Source organism: Festucalex cinctus, chromosome 2 (assembly GCF_051991245.1).
Source record: "Festucalex cinctus isolate MCC-2025b chromosome 2, RoL_Fcin_1.0, whole genome shotgun sequence".
Lineage (NCBI taxonomy): Eukaryota > Metazoa > Chordata > Actinopteri > Syngnathiformes > Syngnathidae > Festucalex > Festucalex cinctus.
This window is the reverse complement of record NC_135412.1, coordinates 26458533-26471697: the sequence shown is the minus strand read 5'-3', so window position 1 is coordinate 26471697 and position 13165 is coordinate 26458533. Positions and strand designations below refer to the sequence as shown.

At 46.5% G+C, this 13165-nt stretch overlaps 18 non-coding genes across 18 annotated transcripts; all 18 read left to right on the top strand.

Moving 5' to 3' along the window:
* Window positions 1-777: 777 nt before the first annotated feature.
* On the top strand, window positions 778-860 carry trnal-aag (transfer RNA leucine (anticodon AAG)). The gene has a single exon. It is a non-coding gene; the product is annotated as a tRNA-Leu (tRNA).
* Window positions 861-1372: 512 nt separating this feature from the next.
* Window positions 1373-1454, top strand: trnal-aag (transfer RNA leucine (anticodon AAG)). The gene has a single exon. It is a non-coding gene; the product is annotated as a tRNA-Leu (tRNA).
* Window positions 1455-1966: 512 nt separating this feature from the next.
* Window positions 1967-2048, top strand: trnal-aag (transfer RNA leucine (anticodon AAG)). Its single transcript has one exon. It is a non-coding gene; the product is annotated as a tRNA-Leu (tRNA).
* An 866-nt stretch (window positions 2049-2914) lies between these two features.
* Window positions 2915-2996, top strand: trnal-aag (transfer RNA leucine (anticodon AAG)). The gene has a single exon. It is a non-coding gene; the product is annotated as a tRNA-Leu (tRNA).
* Window positions 2997-3508: 512 nt separating this feature from the next.
* trnal-aag (transfer RNA leucine (anticodon AAG)) lies at window positions 3509-3590 on the top strand. Its single transcript has one exon. It is a non-coding gene; the product is annotated as a tRNA-Leu (tRNA).
* Window positions 3591-4453: 863 nt separating this feature from the next.
* On the top strand, window positions 4454-4536 carry trnal-aag (transfer RNA leucine (anticodon AAG)). The gene has a single exon. It is a non-coding gene; the product is annotated as a tRNA-Leu (tRNA).
* Window positions 4537-5045: 509 nt separating this feature from the next.
* trnal-aag (transfer RNA leucine (anticodon AAG)) lies at window positions 5046-5127 on the top strand. The gene has a single exon. It is a non-coding gene; the product is annotated as a tRNA-Leu (tRNA).
* Window positions 5128-5992: 865 nt separating this feature from the next.
* Window positions 5993-6074, top strand: trnal-aag (transfer RNA leucine (anticodon AAG)). Its single transcript has one exon. It is a non-coding gene; the product is annotated as a tRNA-Leu (tRNA).
* A 512-nt stretch (window positions 6075-6586) lies between these two features.
* trnal-aag (transfer RNA leucine (anticodon AAG)) lies at window positions 6587-6668 on the top strand. The gene has a single exon. It is a non-coding gene; the product is annotated as a tRNA-Leu (tRNA).
* Window positions 6669-7180: 512 nt separating this feature from the next.
* On the top strand, window positions 7181-7262 carry trnal-aag (transfer RNA leucine (anticodon AAG)). Its single transcript has one exon. It is a non-coding gene; the product is annotated as a tRNA-Leu (tRNA).
* An 863-nt stretch (window positions 7263-8125) lies between these two features.
* trnal-aag (transfer RNA leucine (anticodon AAG)) lies at window positions 8126-8208 on the top strand. Its single transcript has one exon. It is a non-coding gene; the product is annotated as a tRNA-Leu (tRNA).
* A 512-nt stretch (window positions 8209-8720) lies between these two features.
* Window positions 8721-8802, top strand: trnal-aag (transfer RNA leucine (anticodon AAG)). The gene has a single exon. It is a non-coding gene; the product is annotated as a tRNA-Leu (tRNA).
* A 512-nt stretch (window positions 8803-9314) lies between these two features.
* On the top strand, window positions 9315-9396 carry trnal-aag (transfer RNA leucine (anticodon AAG)). The gene has a single exon. It is a non-coding gene; the product is annotated as a tRNA-Leu (tRNA).
* An 863-nt stretch (window positions 9397-10259) lies between these two features.
* Window positions 10260-10341, top strand: trnal-aag (transfer RNA leucine (anticodon AAG)). Its single transcript has one exon. It is a non-coding gene; the product is annotated as a tRNA-Leu (tRNA).
* Window positions 10342-10850: 509 nt separating this feature from the next.
* Window positions 10851-10932, top strand: trnal-aag (transfer RNA leucine (anticodon AAG)). Its single transcript has one exon. It is a non-coding gene; the product is annotated as a tRNA-Leu (tRNA).
* Window positions 10933-11444: 512 nt separating this feature from the next.
* On the top strand, window positions 11445-11526 carry trnal-aag (transfer RNA leucine (anticodon AAG)). Its single transcript has one exon. It is a non-coding gene; the product is annotated as a tRNA-Leu (tRNA).
* Window positions 11527-12038: 512 nt separating this feature from the next.
* On the top strand, window positions 12039-12120 carry trnal-aag (transfer RNA leucine (anticodon AAG)). The gene has a single exon. It is a non-coding gene; the product is annotated as a tRNA-Leu (tRNA).
* A 512-nt stretch (window positions 12121-12632) lies between these two features.
* On the top strand, window positions 12633-12714 carry trnal-aag (transfer RNA leucine (anticodon AAG)). Its single transcript has one exon. It is a non-coding gene; the product is annotated as a tRNA-Leu (tRNA).
* The last annotated feature ends 451 nt before the right edge of the window (window positions 12715-13165 follow it).

Below are 13165 nucleotides of genomic sequence, written 5' to 3'. Positions count from 1 at the left end.
GTCCAAACCAGATTACCACTGGACATTTCTGGTTCTCTTGAAGATAATTTACCTCTGATCCGAGCGGGCTTCATCACCTTTTGGACAAGGCTCGGTTGGACACTTCTCAACTGGATATTTTTTGTGGAAACATATCCTGACAAAACTACTTAAATATGCCAACAAACTCATACGTCTAAACAGCGGTCAGCAGGTAGTGTGGCCGAGCAGTCAAAGGCGCTGGATTAAAGCTCCAGTCTCTCAGGAGGCGTGGGTTCACATCCCACCAGTTCACATTTAGATTTGGGTTTCTCACAAATTGGAAGTTTTTGATTTTCTTTCCACCATAAATTCATCGTACTTATCAAAATACTTGGCTTGGCCACAGCCAATGAGTAGCCAACTCCGAACTTCACATGGTTAACCTTCAAAAGAAACACTTGGAAGAAGTTCAACAACATACCAGACTCGGGGTTTTGCTAATATACAAAGAGTTGCAGATAGCAGAGGATGGTTTCGATCCATCGACCTCTGGGTTATGGGCCCAGCACGCTTCCGCTGCGCCACTCTGCTGCTCGAGGACAAACATTTGTCCTGTACTCTTGTCGCTGAAGAAGAACTAGGTCGCCTGTGACACCATGGATCCGAGCAGGCTGTATCACGTGCACAAAGCGATGCATGACATCACAAACCTAGAAATTGGTGTGGAAGACTCCTGTTTGACCGCCAAGTCTGCACCTCAGACCGCAACATTTCTTAAATTGCCAACAAATGTCCCTTCCTGATATTTCTTCACAGGGTAGTGTGGCCGAGCGGTCAAAAGGCGCTGGATTAAGGCTCCAGTCTCTCAGGAGGCGTGGGTTCAAATCCCACCACTGCCATTTCAGACTTGGATTTGTGTTTCTAACAAAGTGGAGGTTTTTGATTTTCTTTCCACCATAAATTCATCGTACTTATCAAAATACTTGGCTTGGCCACAGCCAATGAGTAGCCAACTCCAAACTTCACATGGTTAACCTTCAAAAGAAACACTTGGAAGAAGTTCAACAACATACCAGACTCGGGGTTTTGCTAATATACAAAGAGTTGCAGATAGCAGAGGATGGTTTCGATCCATCGACCTCTGGGTTATGGGCCCAGCACGCTTCCGCTGCTCCACTCTGCTGCTCGAGGACAAATATTTGTCCTGTACTCTTGTCGCTGAAGAAGAACTAGGTCGCCTGTGACACCATGGATCCGAGCAGGCTGTATCACGTTGTGCACAAAGCGATGCATGACATCACAAACTTAGAAATTGGTGTGGAAGACTCCTGTTTGACCGCCAAGTCTGCACCTCAGACCGCAACAATTCTTAAATTGCCAACAAATGTCCCTTCCTGATATTTCTTCACAGGGTAGTGTGGCCGAGCGGTCAAAGGAGCTGGATTAAGGCTCCAGTCTCTCAGGAGGCGTGGGTTCAAATCCCACCACTGCCAGTTCAGACTTGGATTTGTGTTTCTAACAAAGTGGAGGTTTTTGATTTTCTTTCCACCATAAATTCATCGTACTTATCAAAATACTTGGCTTGGCCACAGCCAATGAGTAGCCAACTCCAAACTTCACATGGTTAACCTTCAAAAGAAACACTTGGAAGAAGTTCAACAACATACCAGACTCGGGGTTTTGCTAATATACAAACAGTTGCAGATAGCAGAGGATGGTTTCGATCCATCGACTTCTGGGTTATGGGCCCAGCACGCTTCCGCTGCGCCACTCTGCTGCTCGAGGAAAAGCATTTGACCTGTACTCTTGTCGCTGAAGAAGAACTAGGTCGCCTGTGACACCATGGATCCGAGCAGGCTTTATCACGTTGTGCACAAAGCGATGCATGACATCACAAACCTAGAAATTGGTGTGGAAGACTCCTGTTTGACCGCCAAGTCTGCACCTCAAACCGCAACATTTCTTAAATTGCCAACAAATGTCCCTTCCTGATATTTCTTCACAGGGTAGTGTGGCCGAGCGGTCAAAGGCGCTGGATTAAGCCTCCAGTCTCTCAGGAGGCGTTGGTTCGAATCCCACCACTGCCAGTTCCTTGTCAATGGAGTTAGTGTCCTAAAATACCCGTGGATGACTTATGAGATAATTTCCAGTTAGTGAGGTAAATACGTATTTAGTCCAAACCAGATTACCACTGGACATTTCTGGTTCTCTTGAAGATAATTTACCTCTGATCCGAGCGGGCTTCATCACCTTTTGGACAAGGCTCGGTTGGACACTTCTCAACTGGATATTTTTTGTGGAAACATATCCTGACAAAACTACTTAAATATGCCAACAAACTCATACGTCAAAACAGCGGTCAGCAGGTAGTGTGGCCGAGCAGTCAAAGGCGCTGGATTAAAGCTCCAGTCTCTCAGGAGGCGTGGGTTCACATCCCACCAGTTCACATTTAGATTTGGGTTTCTCACAAATTGGAAGTTTTTGATTTTCTTTCCACCATAAATTCATCGTACTTATCAAAATACTTGGCTTGGCCACAGCCAATGAGTAGCCAACTCCGAACTTCACATGGTTAACCTTCAAAAGAAACACTTGGAAGAAGTTCAACAACATACCAGACTCGGGGTTTTGCTAATATACAAAGAGTTGCAGATAGCAGAGGATGGTTTCGATCCATCAACCTCTGGGTTATGGGCCCAGCCCGCTTCCGCTGCGCCACTCTGCTGCTCGAGGACAAGCATTTGACCTGTACTCTTGTCGCTGAAGAAGAACTAGGTCGCCTGTGACACCATGGATCCGAGCAGGCTGTATCTCGTTGTGCACAAAGCGATGCATGACATCACAAACCTAGAAATTGGTGTGGAAGACTCCTGTTTGACCGCCAAGTCTGCACCTCAGACCGCAACAATTCTTAAATTGCCAACAAATGTCCCTTCCTGATATTTCTTCACAGGGTAGTGTGGCCGAGCGGTCAAAGGCGCTGTATTAAGGCTCCAGTCTCTCAGGAGGCGTGGGTTCAAATCCCACCACTGCCAGTTCAGACTTGGATTTGTGTTTCTAACAAAGTGGAGTTTTTTGATTTTCTTTCCACCATAAATTCATCGTACTTATCAAAATACTTGGCTTGGCCACAGCCAATGAGTAGCCAACTCCAAACTTCACATGGTTAACCTTCAAAAGAAACACTTGGAAGAAATTCAACAACATACCAGACTCGGGGTTTTGCTACTATACAAACAGTTGCAGATAGCAGAGGATGGTTTCGATCCATCGACCTCTGGGTTATGGGCCCAGCACGCTTCCGCTGCGCCACTCTGCTGCTCGAGGACAAGCATTTGACCTGTACTCTTGTCGCTGAAGAAGAACTAGGTCGCCTGTGACACCATGGATCCGAGCAGGCTTTATCACGTTGTGCACAAAGCGATGCATGACATCACAAACCTAGAAATTGGTGTGGAAGACTCCTGTTTGACCGCCAAGTCTGCACCTCAAACCGCAACATTTCTTAAATTGCCAACAAATGTCCCTTCCTGATATTTCTTCACAGGGTAGTGTGGCCGAGCGGTCAAAGGCGCTGGATTAAGGCTCCAGTCTCTCAGGAGGCGTGGGTTCGAATCCCACCACTGCCAGTTCCTTGTCAATGGAGTTAGTGTCCTAAAATACCCGTGGATGACTTATGAGATAATTTCCAGTTAGTGAGGTAAATACGTATTTAGTCCAAACCAGATTACCACTGGACATTTCTGGTTCTCTTGAAGATAATTTACCTCTGATCCGAGCGGGCTTCATCACCTTTTGGACAAGGCTCGGTTGGACACTTCTCAACTGGATATTTTTTGTGGAAACATATCCTGACAAAACTACTTAAATATGCCAACAAACTCATACGTCTAAACAGCAGTCAGCAGGTAGTGTGGCCGAGCAGTCAAAGGCGCTGGATTAAAGCTCCAGTCTCTCAGGAGGCGTGGGTTCACATCCCACCAGTTCACATTTAGATTTGGGTTTCTCACAAATTGGAAGTTTTTGATTTTCTTTCCACCATAAATTCATCGTACTTATCAAAATACTTGGCTTGGCCACAGCCAATGAGTAGCCAACTCCGAACTTCACATGGTTAACCTTCAAAAGAAACACTTGGAAGAAGTTCAACAACATACCAGACTCGGGGTTTTGCTAATATACAAAGAGTTGCAGATAGCAGAGGATGGTTTCGATCCATCGACCTCTGGGTTATGGGCCCAGCACGCTTCCGCTGCGCCACTCTGCTGCTCGAGGACAAACATTTGTCCTGTACTCTTGTCGCTGAAGAAGAACTAGGTCGCCTGTGACACCATGGATCCGAGCAGGCTGTATCACGTGCACAAAGCGATGCATGACATCACAAACCTAGAAATTGGTGTGGAAGACTCCTGTTTGACCGCCAAGTCTGCACCTCAGACCGCAACATTTCTTAAATTGCCAACAAATGTCCCTTCCTGATATTTCTTCACAGGGTAGTGTGGCCGAGCGGTCAAAAGGCGCTGGATTAAGGCTCCAGTCTCTCAGGAGGCGTGGGTTCAAATCCCACCACTGCCATTTCAGACTTGGATTTGTGTTTCTAACAAAGTGGAGGTTTTTGATTTTCTTTCCACCATAAATTCATCGTACTTATCAAAATACTTGGCTTGGCCACAGCCAATGAGTAGCCAACTCCGAACTTCACATGGTTAACCTTCAAAAGAAACACTTGGAAGAAGTTCAACAACATACCAGACTCGGGGTTTTGCTAATATACAAAGAGTTGCAGATAGCAGAGGATGGTTTCAATCCATCGACCTCTGGGTTATGGGCCCAGCACGCTTCCGCTGCGCCACTCTGCTGCTCGAGGACAAACATTTGTCCTGTACTCTTGTCGCTGAAGAAGAACTACGTCGCCTGTGACACCATGGATCCGAGCAGGCTGTATCACGTGCACAAAGCGATGCATGACATCACAAACCTAGAAATTGGTGTGGAAGACTCCTGTTTGACCGCCAAGTCTGCACCTCAGACCGCAACATTTCTTAAATTGCCAACAAATGTCCCTTCCTGATAATTCTTCACAGGGTAGTGTGGCCGAGCGGTCAAAGGCGCTGGATTAAGGCTCCAGTCTCTCAGGAGGCGTGGGTTCGAATCCCACCACTGCCAGTTCCTTGTCAATGGAGTTAGTGTCCTAAAATAACCGTGGATGACTCATGAGATAATTTCCAGTCGGTGAGGCAAATAAGCATTTAGTCCAAACCAGATTACCACTGGACATTTCTGGTTCTCTTGAAGATAATTTACCTCTGATCCGAGCGGGATTCATCACCTTTTGCACAAGGCTCGGTTGGACACTTCTCAACTGGATATTTTTGTGGAAACATATCCTGACAAAACTACTTAAATACGCCAACAAATTCATACGTCTAAACAGCGGTCAGCAGGGAGTGCGGCCGAGCGGTCAAAGGCGCTGGATTAAGGCTCCAGTCTCTCAGGAGGCGTGGGTTCACATCCCACCAGTTCACATTTAGATTTGGGTTTCTCACAAAATGGAAGTTTTTGATTTTCTTTCCACCATAAATTCATCGTACTTATCAAAATACTTGGCTTGGCCACAGCCAATGAGTAGCCAACTCCGAACTTCACATGGTTAACCTTCAAAAGAAACACTTGGAAGAAGTTCAACAACATACCAGAATCGGGGTTTTGCTAATATACAAACAGTTACAGATAGCAGAGGATGGTTTCGATCCATTGACCTCTGGGTTATGGGCCCAGCACGCTTCCGCTGCGCCACTCTGCTGCTCGAGGATAAGCGTTTGTCCTGTACTCTTGTCGCTGAAGAAGAACTAGGTCGCCTGTGACACCATGGATCCGAGCAGGCTGTATCTCGTTGTGCACAAAGCGATGCATGACATCACAAACCTAGAAATTGGTGTGGAAGACTCCTTTTTGACCGCCAAGTCTGCACCTCAGACCGCAACATTTCTTAAATTGCCAACAAATGTCCCTTCCTGATATTTCTGCACAGGGTAGTGTGGCCGAGCGGTCAAAGGCGCTGGATTAAGGCTCCAGTCTCTCAGGAGGCGTGGGTTCAAATCCCACCACTGCCAGTTCAGACTTAGATTTGTGTTTCTCACAAAGTGGAGTTTTTTGATTTTCTTTCCACCATAAATTCATCGTACTTATCAAAATACTTGGCTTGGCCACAGCCAATGAGTAGCCAACTCCAAACTTCACATGGTTAACCTTCAAAAGAAACACTTGGAAGAAGTTCAACAACATACCAGACTCGGGGTTTTGCTAATATACAAACAGTTGCAGATAGCAGAGGATGGTTTCGATCCATCGACCTCTGGGTTATGGGCCCAGCCCGCTTCCGCTGCGCCACTCTGCTGCTCGAGGACAAGCATTTGACCTGTACTCTTGTCGCTGAAGAAGAACTAGGTCGCCTGTGACACCATGGATCCGAGCAGGCTGTATCTCGTTGTGCACAAAGCGATGCATGACATCACAAACCTAGAAATTGGTGTGGAAGACTCCTGTTTGACCGCCAAGTCTGCACCTCAGACCGCAACAATTCTTAAATTGCCAACAAATGTCCCTTCCTGATATTTCTTCACAGGGTAGTGTGGCCGAGCGGTCAAAGGCGCTGTATTAAGGCTCCAGTCTTTCAGGAGGCGTGGGTTCAAATCCCACCACTGCCAGTTCAGACTTGGATTTGTGTTTCTAACAAAGTGGAGTTTTTTGATTTTCTTTCCACCATAAATTCATCGTACTTATCAAAATACTTGGCTTGGCCACAGCCAATGAGTAGCCAACTCCAAACTTCACATGGTTAACCTTCAAAAGAAACACTTGGAAGAAGTTCAACAACATACCAGACTCGGGGTTTTGCTACTATACAAACAGTTGCAGATAGCAGAGGATGGTTTCGATCCATCGACCTCTGGGTTATGGGCCCAGCACGCTTCCGCTGCGCCACTCTGCTGCTCGAGGACAAGCATTTGACCTGTACTCTTGTCGCTGAAGAAGAACTAGGTCGCCTGTGACACCATGGATCCGAGCAGGCTTTATCACGTTGTGCACAAAGCGATGCATGACATCACAAACCTAGAAATTGGTGTGGAAGACTCCTGTTTGACCGCCAAGTCTGCACCTCAAACCGCAACATTTCTTAAATTGCCAACAAATGTCCCTTCCTGATATTTCTTCACAGGGTAGTGTGGCCGAGCGGTCAAAGGCGCTGGATTAAGGCTCCAGTCTCTCAGGAGGCGTGGGTTCGAATCCCACCACTGCCAGTTCCTTGTCAATGGAGTTAGTGTCCTAAAATACCCGTGGATGACTTATGAGATAATTTCCAGTTAGTGAGGTAAATACGTATTTAGTCCAAACCAGATTACCACTGGACATTTCTGGTTCTCTTGAAGATAATTTACCTCTGATCCGAGCGGGCTTCATCACCTTTTGGACAAGGCTCGGTTGGACACTTCTCAACTGGATATTTTTTGTGGAAACATATCCTGACAAAACTACTTAAATATGCCAACAAACTCATACGTCTAAACAGCGGTCAGCAGGTAGTGTGGCCGAGCAGTCAAAGGCGCTGGATTAAAGCTCCAGTCTCTCAGGAGGCGTGGGTTCACATCCCACCAGTTCACATTTAGATTTGGGTTTCTCACAAATTGGAAGTTTTTGATTTTCTTTCCACCATAAATTCATCGTACTTATCAAAATACTTGGCTTGGCCACAGCCAATGAGTAGCCAACTCCGAACTTCACATGGTTAACCTTCAAAAGAAACACTTGGAAGAAGTTCAACAACATACCAGACTCGGGGTTTTGCTAATATACAAAGAGTTGCAGATAGCAGAGGATGGTTTCGATCCATCGACCTCTGGGTTATGGGCCCAGCACGCTTCCGCTGCGCCACTCTGCTGCTCGAGGACAAACATTTGTCCTGTACTCTTGTCGCTGAAGAAGAACTAGGTCGCCTGTGACACCATGGATCCGAGCAGGCTGTATCACGTGCACAAAGCGATGCATGACATCACAAACCTAGAAATTGGTGTGGAAGACTCCTGTTTGACCGCCAAGTCTGCACCTCAGACCGCAACATTTCTTAAATTGCCAACAAATGTCCCTTCCTGATATTTCTTCACAGGGTAGTGTGGCCGAGCGGTCAAAAGGCGCTGGATTAAGGCTCCAGTCTCTCAGGAGGCGTGGGTTCAAATCCCACCACTGCCATTTCAGACTTGGATTTGTGTTTCTAACAAAGTGGAGGTTTTTGATTTTCTTTCCACCATAAATTCATCGTACTTATCAAAATACTTGGCTTGGCCACAGCCAATGAGTAGCCAACTCCAAACTTCACATGGTTAACCTTCAAAAGAAACACTTGGAAGAAGTTCAACAACATACCAGACTCGGGGTTTTGCTAATATACAAAGAGTTGCAGATAGCAGAGGATGGTTTCGATCCATCGACCTCTGGGTTATGGGCCCAGCACGCTTCCGCTGCTCCACTCTGCTGCTCGAGGACAAATATTTGTCCTGTACTCTTGTCGCTGAAGAAGAACTAGGTCGCCTGTGACACCATGGATCCGAGCAGGCTGTATCACGTTGTGCACAAAGCGATGCATGACATCACAAACTTAGAAATTGGTGTGGAAGACTCCTGTTTGACCGCCAAGTCTGCACCTCAGACCGCAACAATTCTTAAATTGCCAACAAATGTCCCTTCCTGATATTTCTTCACAGGGTAGTGTGGCCGAGCGGTCAAAGGAGCTGGATTAAGGCTCCAGTCTCTCAGGAGGCGTGGGTTCAAATCCCACCACTGCCAGTTCAGACTTGGATTTGTGTTTCTAACAAAGTGGAGGTTTTTGATTTTCTTTCCACCATAAATTCATCGTACTTATCAAAATACTTGGCTTGGCCACAGCCAATGAGTAGCCAACTCCGAACTTCACATGGTTAACCTTCAAAAGAAACACTTGGAAGAAGTTCAACAACATACCAGACTCGGGGTTTTGCTAATATACAAACAGTTGCAGATAGCAGAGGATGGTTTCGATCCATCGACTTCTGGGTTATGGGCCCAGCACGCTTCCGCTGCGCCACTCTGCTGCTCGAGGAAAAGCATTTGACCTGTACTCTTGTCGCTGAAGAAGAACTAGGTCGCCTGTGACACCATGGATCCGAGCAGGCTTTATCACGTTGTGCACAAAGCGATGCATGACATCACAAACCTAGAAATTGGTGTGGAAGACTCCTGTTTGACCGCCAAGTCTGCACCTCAAACCGCAACATTTCTTAAATTGCCAACAAATGTCCCTTCCTGATATTTCTTCACAGGGTAGTGTGGCCGAGCGGTCAAAGGCGCTGGATTAAGGCTCCAGTCTCTCAGGAGGCGTGGGTTCGAATCCCACCACTGCCAGTTCCTTGTCAATGGAGTTAGTGTCCTAAAATACCCGTGGATGACTTATGAGATAATTTCCAGTTAGTGAGGTAAATACGTATTTAGTCCAAACCAGATTACCACTGGACATTTCTGGTTCTCTTGAAGATAATTTACCTCTGATCCGAGCGGGCTTCATCACCTTTTGGACAAGACTCGGTTGGACACTTCTCAACTGGATATTTTTTGTGGAAACATATCCTGACAAAACTACTTAAATATGCCAACAAACTCATACGTCTAAACAGCGGTCAGCAGGTAGTGTGGCCGAGCAGTCAAAGGCGCTGGATTAAAGCTCCAGTCTCTCAGGAGGCGTGGGTTCACATCCCACCAGTTCACATTTAGATTTGGGTTTCTCACAAATTGGAAGTTTTTGATTTTCTTTCCACCATAAATTCATCGTACTTATCAAAATACTTGGCTTGGCCACAGCCAATGAGTAGCCAACTCCGAACTTCACATGGTTAACCTTCAAAAGAAACACTTGGAAGAAGTTCAACAACATACCAGACTCGGGGTTTTGCTAATATACAAAAAGTTGCAGATAGCAGAGGATGGTTTCGATCCATCGACCTCTGGGTTATGGGCCCAGCACGCTTCCGCTGCGCCACTCTGCTGCTCGAGGACAAACATTTGTCCTGTACTCTTGTCGCTGAAGAAGAACTAGGTCGCCTGTGACACCACGGATCCGAGCAGGCTGTATCACGTGCACAAAGCGATGCATGACATCACAAACCTAGAAATTGGTGTGGAAGACTCCTGTTTGACCGCCAAGTCTGCACCTCAGACCGCAACATTTCTTAAATTGCCAACAAATGTCCCTTCCTGATATTTCTGCACAGGGTAGTGTGGCCGAGCGGTCAAAGGCGCTGGATTAAGGCTCCAGTCTCTCAGGAGGCGTGGGTTCAAATCCCACCACTGCCAGTTCAGACTTGGATTTGTGTTTCTAACAAAGTGGAGGTTTTTGATTTTCTTTCCACCATAAATTCATCGTACTTATCAAAATACTTGGCTTGGCCACAGCCAATGAGTAGCCAACTCCAAACTTCACATGGTTAACCTTCAAAAGAAACACTTGGAAGAAGTTCAACAACATACCAGACTCGGGGTTTTGCTAATATACAAACAGTTGCAGATAGCAGAGGATGGTTTCGATCCATCGACTTCTGGGTTATGGGCCCAGCACGCTTCCGCTGCGCCACTCTGCTGCTCGAGGATAAGCATTTGTCCTGTACTCTTGTTGCTGAAGAAGAACTAGGTCGCCTGTGACACCATGGATCCGAGCAGGCTGTATCTCGTGCACAAAGCGATGCATGACATCACAAACCTAGAAATTGGTGTGGAAGACTCCTTTTTGACCGCCAAGTCTGCACCTCAGACCGCAACATTTCTTAAATTGCCAACAAATGTCCCTTCCTGATATTTCTGCACAGGGTAGTGTGGCCGAGCGGTCAAAGGCGCTGGATTAAGGCTACAGTCTCTCAGGAGGCGTGGGTTCAAATCCCACCACTGCCAGTTCAGACTTAGATTTGTGTTTCTCACAAAGTGGAGTTTTTTGATTTTCTTTCCACCATAAATTCATCGTACTTATCAAAATACTTGGCTTGGCCACAGCCAATGAGTAGCCAACTCCAAACTTCACATGGTTAATCTTCAAAAGAAACACTTGGAAGAAGTTCAACAACATACCAGACTCGGGGTTTTGCTAATATACAAACAGTTGCAGATAGCAGAGGATGGTTTCAATCCATCGACCTCTGGGTTATGGGCCCAGCACGCTTCCGCTGCGCCACTCTGCTGCTCGAGGACAAGCATTTGACCTGTACTCTTGTCGCTGAAGAAGAACTAGGTCGCCTGTGACACCATGGATCCGAGCAGGCTGTATCTCGTTGTGCACAAAGCGATGCATGACATCACAAACCTAGAAATTGGTGTGGAAGACTCCTGTTTGACCGCCAAGTCTGCACCTCAGACCGCAACATTTCTTAAATTGCCAACAAATGTCCCTTCCTGATATTTCTTCACAGGGTAGTGTGGCCGAGCGGTCAAAGGCGCTGTATTAAGGCTCCAGTCTCTCAGGAGGCGTGGGTTCAAATCCCACCACTGCCAGTTCAGACTTGGATTTGTGTTTCTAACAAAGTGGAGGTTTTTGATTTTCTTTCCACCATAAATTCATCGTACTTATCAAAATACTTGGCTTGGCCACAGCCAATGAGTAGCCAACTCCAAACTTCACATGGTTAACCTTCAAAAGAAACACTTGGAAGAAGTTCAACAACATACCAGACTCGGGGTTTTGATAATATACAAACAGTTGCAGATAGCAGAGGATGGTTTCGATCCATCGACTTCTGGGTTATGGGCCCAGCACGCTTCCGCTGCGCCACTCTGCTGCTCGAGGATAAGCATTTGTCCTGTACTCTTGTTGCTGAAGACGAACTAGGTCGCCTGTGACACCATGGATCCGAGCAGGCTGTATCTCGTTGTGCAAAAAGCGATGCATGAAATCACAAACCTAGAAATTGGTGTGGAAGACTCCTTTTTGACCGCCAAGTCTGCACCTCAGACCGCAACATTTCTTAAATTGCCAACAAATGTCCCTTCCTGATATTTCTGCACAGGGTAGTGTGGCCGAGCGGTCAAAGGCGCTGGATTAAGCCTCCAGTCTCTCAGGAGGCGTGGGTTCAAATCCCACCACTGCCAGTTCAGACTTAGATTTGTGTTTCTCACAAAGTGGAGTTATTTGATTTTCTTTCCACCATAAATTCATCGTACTTATCAAAATACTTGGCTTGGCCACAGCCAATGAGTAGCCAACTCCAAACTTCACATGGTTAACCTTCAAAAGAAACACTTGGAAGAAGTTCAACAACATACCAGACTCGGGGTTTTGCTAATATACAAACAGTTGCAGATAGCAGAGGATGGTTTCGATCCATCGACCTCTGGGTTATGGGCCCAGCACGCTTCCGCTGCGCCACTCTGCTGCTCGAGGACAAGCATTTGACCTGTACTCTTGTCGCGGAAGAAGAACTAGGTCGCCTGTGACACCATGGATCCGAGCAGGCTGCATCTCGTTGTGCACAAAGCGATGCATGACATCACAAACCTAGAAATTGGTGTGGAAGACTCCTGTTTGACCGCCAAGTCTGCACCTCAAACCGCAACATTTCTTAAACTGCCAACAAATGTCCCTTCCTGATATTTCTTCACAGGGTAGTGTGGCCGAGCGGTCAAAGGCGCTGGATTAAGGCTCCAGTCTCTCAGGAGGCGTGGGTTCGAATCCCACCACTGCCAGTTCCTTGTCAATGGAGTTAGTTAGAGTTAGTTGGAGTTAGTGTCCTAAAATACCCGTGGATGACTTATGAGATAATTTCCAGTTAGTGAGGTAAATACGTGTTTAGTCCAAACCAGATTACCACTGGACATTTCTGGTTCTCTTGAAGATAATTTACCTCTGATCCGAGCGGGCTTCATCACCTTTTGGACAAGGCTCGGTTGGACACTTCTCAACTGGATATTTTTTGTGGAAACATATCCTGACAAAACTACTTAAATATGCCAACAAACTCATACGTCTAAACAGCGGTCAGCAGGTAGTGTGGCCGAGCAGTCAAAGGCGCTGGATTAAAGCTCCAGTCTCTCAGGAGGCGTGGGTTCACATCCCACCAGTTCACATTTAGATTTGGGTTTCTCACAAATTGGAAGTTTTTGATTTTCTTTCCACCATAAATTCATCGTACTTATC